The sequence below is a fragment of the Diaphorina citri genome, unplaced genomic scaffold (assembly GCF_000475195.1).
Source record: "Diaphorina citri unplaced genomic scaffold, Diaci psyllid genome assembly version 1.1 scaffold31189, whole genome shotgun sequence".
Lineage (NCBI taxonomy): Eukaryota > Metazoa > Arthropoda > Insecta > Hemiptera > Psyllidae > Diaphorina > Diaphorina citri.
In genome coordinates, this window is record NW_007408526.1 from 3,278 (window position 1) to 8,103 (window position 4,826).

Below are 4,826 nucleotides of genomic sequence, written 5' to 3' on the forward strand. Positions count from 1 at the left end.
AGTTCTGTGGGTCAACTTTGAAAGGAGTTCTGGGGGTCAACTTTGAAAGGAGTTCTGTGGATCAACTTTGAAAGGAGGACCAAATAGTATTAACTGCTATATTATACAGAACTCCTATCAAACTAGCCTTGTGTTCACCACTGACGACTCTTTCTCTTCCTACCCCTTTTTCCCCTCTTCATATTCCTCCCTCCTCTTTATCTTCTTCCTCCTCTTCCTCCGTTTTCAAATGGAAAATTCATTTCCACTCTGAAAATTTGCCCGGAGACCTAGACGAATTTCCAGTAAATGGATAATTGGATGCCTTCACAGAAGCTGCAACGGAGTCCAGGAACAGGAAAATAACGAAATTACTGACCTCTCAGTGAGTTTACGATAGTTGTTAATTGCATTTCTTGTTGAGTTTGTTTGAATGTTAATGAAATGTATCGCGCAAAGGACTTGACTGTATGAAATCTACGCTCAGAAGGAGAAGAAAAAGAAGACGAAGGAGAAGAGGGGGAAAAAGAAGAAGAAGAAGAGGGAGAAGAAGAAAAAATAAGAGAAGAAAAAGAAGGGAAAAAGAAGGAGAAGAAGGAGGAGGAAAAAGAAGAAGAGGAATGAGAAAAAGAGAAGGATGAGAAGGAGAAAGAGAAAAAGAAGACGAAAAGGAAGAAGAAGAAAAAGAAGAAGAGGGGGGAGGAGGAGGAGAAGAAGAAAAAGAAGAAGAGGGAGGAGGAGAAGAGAGAGAGAGGAAGAAAAAAACCCGTTTTCGCTCACAAGTTTATTAGATATTTCATCAATTTGTCAGAGCCATTTATTTTTACGACAAAAACCTTCCACTCCATGTAGTCATTATTTTTGCATTACCTACCCCACTCCCAAACTCCAAACTGACATAGATAGCTAGATACCTATTCTAGATAATATTGCTCTTGAAATTTTGGAATATATTTATGATTTTGTTATGATATGTAGGTAGGTAGGAATATGGATGGGTACATTTACGTAGGGAGTGATAAGATTTATGAGAACTGTATTGAGTTTTTGGGTTGAACTAAACTACAAGGTAGGTAAAACACAAAATCATCGTACCTACCTATTTGCATATATTCCGTTCTTTTGTTGCAGGTTATGGATCCACAGCACCTCAGACAACCCCAGGTAAACTATTCGTCATTGTGTACGGATTCCTTGGTTGTTCTGGAGGCATCCTGTTCTTCAATCTGTTCCTGGAGAGGATCATCACACTCCTGGCGTATATCCTGCGAGCATTATACATCAGGAAGTTACTACGCTCAGGACAGGATCTGAGTGAGGATGAGAGGAATGAAAGTCTGGAGGAATGGAAACCGTCTGTCTATTGGGTCATGCTATGTCTCATAGTGGCCTCTATCGTTATTGCTGGCTGTGCTTCCTTTGTCTATGTCCCTTATGAGAACTGGACATACTTGGAATCTATCTATTTCTGTTTTGTGTCTTTCTCCACCATAGGTTTTGGTGATTACGTCTCCGCTCAAGCGATCGACTATCCAAACTCGAGCTTATATTCGTTCTGGAATTACATTTTCCTCATCTTAGGTTGCTCTTGTATCTATTCTCTTTTCAATGTCACGTCCATTGTCATCAAACAATTCCTCAACTGGCTTATCTACGAGATGGATATGTTCTGTTGTAGGAAACCTCCTGATAAAACAGGACGTGTGCTGAGAAGACATTCCATTCGTGTTCAGAGGGAAAGAGAGAGAAGGCGAAGGTCAAGTATAACGTTACCTAAAACTATTCGTCGGGAGAGGAATCGTCCGCTAGGTAGAATCTGTGATGTTGTACCACAGGCTGATGATGATTCTAATGGTTTCGATGAAAATTCCGATGGTGCCAGAAGACTTTCAGGCGAGTTGATCTCCATGAAAGATTTACTGACGGCAAACAAAGTGTCTTTGGCTGTGATGCAAAAACAATTGTACGAAACTGCTCAAATGCAAAGAGAAGGCCAGGCAGAGCCTTGGAGTGAACGTAGAGACGGGAAGTTCACACCAGGTACTGTAGGACCTCTAGCAATAGTTAGTAAAAAGTTAGGTTCATCTAAATGACCCAGGTTACCTCGTTTGTTTTAGTAAATCAATTTTGTTATTTAGATAAATTATATTGTATTACAAGTGTCTGATATTTATAATGTTTTAACTTTTGTAGCATCAGATATTAAGAATAAATTAATACCTACTCGTAAGTACACCACCAAACAGAAAGAACCCAAGAGCTCAGGTGTATAATGGCAATGTAATGTATTAGATATGGCATCAAACAAATAGATTTTCTCTATCAGATGATAGACCTCACACCTACATCGGCCATACATTTATTAAACTGATCGCAGACTTCACTCTTCTCCGGAATTAAAAACTGTAAAATAGAATTCTTCAACACATTCCACCGATGGTATCGTCTAATCAAATAACTCTAACAATGTCCTTTCTCTAAGTTGTAGTACACGATCATTTTTCATTCCAGTTTTTTCCATACTTCAATATTTCTCTCTGTAAAATGCATTTTCTCTTATAAAATAGGCATAACTAAGGTGCATAGGTAGTTGCATAATATTATCTGCAGCAGATCGTTCATTAGATATAAATTTATAAAGTAGGCACGTAAATTTTACTGTGGCAGGGCGTTAAATTACAGTCCACTTTATTATTCGTAATAAATGTAAAAAGTATTTATTTTATAATACCGAATTTCGGACGTTTTCCTTTTTCATTCAGTTGTCTCCAACAGTTTTTTTTTTCGAACAATGAAGAAAACATGAAAAGATACAGCAAATTTCTGTTTTGGAAATGTAGACAAATGTGCTGTCTCTGGCGTAGGTTAAGTCAAATTTTCGTTCTTTTTATGGAAACAAAAGCTTACTATTGCTGTCACACGTGGTTTAAGCATGCTAAGCAATGAATGGATAACATGCTTACACAGTGTTACACATATATTAAGCTTACGAGTAGCTGTTACTCACTACAATAATTCCTTATCTTGAGTTTGAATGTGACATTATCGAACACAGAAACTGTTTTTGTCGTAATCTTTTAAACTCCAAAACTTCGTCATTGTTAATGCGTTAATTAGGGATTTTCATAATGGGGAAGTCTTTGTAAAGATACCGAACATGTCAGCTCCTTGGAAGGCCGTAGGCAGAAAATTCTTTTAGTTGTGCTTTTAAAATTTTTCGGGCTCTTGTTTTATTATTATTTAAGAAATTTGAAACTTATTTAGATGTTTAGGTAATTTCCAAGTTAGGTGGGTACGTTTGTGAGAGTTTGTGTTTGGCAAAGCGTACGCAACGCAGTAGGAAATGCGTACCTACCTCACTACCTCCCTTTTCCTGCATTGTAAAGTTAGGACTATAGGTAGGAGAAGCACGTGAGTTCTCACATGAGATGTGTTCAGTGATAACAGAAGGACCATTTGGATGTCCAGTAGTCCAGTTCACTATGACATGGAGTCATGCAAACATTGATATTAATATTAGTTTGTTTATTAAGTTCCTTTCTTGTGTTACAAAACGTGCGATGTTATGAGGAACCCGAGTTGTTTGAAGAGATTCGAATTGAGTTGATAAAGATCTTGAGGCAGATCGATGTTTTTCTAAAACGCGAGGAGAACAATGAGTTGAGGAAAATTCGTCTGTTACACCGATGGCGCTTGTTCCACAAACACAAAGACTTGGTGAACGCAAGTATAGTGAATCATGATTACCTGGAGTATAACAAGTTCCTGGGTATAGTGTGTCCCAAAAATTTGAACATGCTGCGGAGAAATATGCTACGTTACAAGGTAGAAACTTTATCCAATATCAACTTCGAGGTCATACTAAATACACTGCAGAAGTTGCAAGCATTTGTCAACTTGACAGCAAAATCCACAACACCATCAGGTCGGTGGAAGCCACCACCCTGGAAACACCCAGTGTTTGATGATCCACAGTTCAAGAAGGACATTGTAGAACACAAGAAGTTCGATCTTCTCAAATATCTTGATGGCAAAGTTCCGCACAAGAAGCCCCCCACTACGGTAGCATACCGGAGAGTAAAGCAGGATCCAGCAGTAAATCTAAATTCACAAAGGAATGTGCAGATTAACGGAAACAAGACTTTACCAAGACCAAGGTTCTCTAGAAATGGCACCACGTTAAGGATTCCAAGATGATTTTCCACAGAGACAAGAACAGGAAGCTCTTACATTACCAGCAGGCATATAATGTTCGCTAAATAGTGAAATGATCGGTTGAAATAAAGATAGACTACCTATAAATATGTTTAGATTCCCACATTTGAAAATACCTCTGACTAGTTCTTAGGGAGGGACTGTTTCATCCCTATGGTTCAGCTTCAAGGATATTTGATGCATATTACCAGGGAAAAAGGACGTATGGTAAACTGCAGAACAAAATGCAACGTAAGTATCTAGGTACCTCCTTCCTTACGTATTTTACCTACATATTTCAGTCGAAATTAAAACAAAATTCCAGTTTATTATTGAAATATAGAGATCATTTATATTATTTACTTTCATTTTATTTACAAATCCTAAGAGAAAAATAGTAAACATTGATTATAAAAATAAACTTTAATTCTACGTATTATTTAAGGACCCATTAAGCTAATTGATTACCAATATGGTAACACAAATATACGATTTATACGGATATATTGGTTTTAGACATACGTAGATATAGGTACCTACTTTGGATGTGTAATGGCATTGTATACCATGTTTATACTTTGTAACATTCTCATAATCTCAATAATTGGAAAGAGAATTACATTTGAGACAGTGTTCGAAATTTCGTGTTGAAA

The 4,826-nt window shown here is 37.4% G+C and overlaps 1 pseudogene; it reads left to right on the forward strand.

The window, feature by feature from the left end:
* The first annotated feature begins 1,052 nt into the window (after window positions 1-1,052).
* Window positions 1,053-2,714, forward strand: LOC103523644 (annotated as a pseudogene).
* Window positions 2,715-4,826: the final 2,112 nt, after the last annotated feature.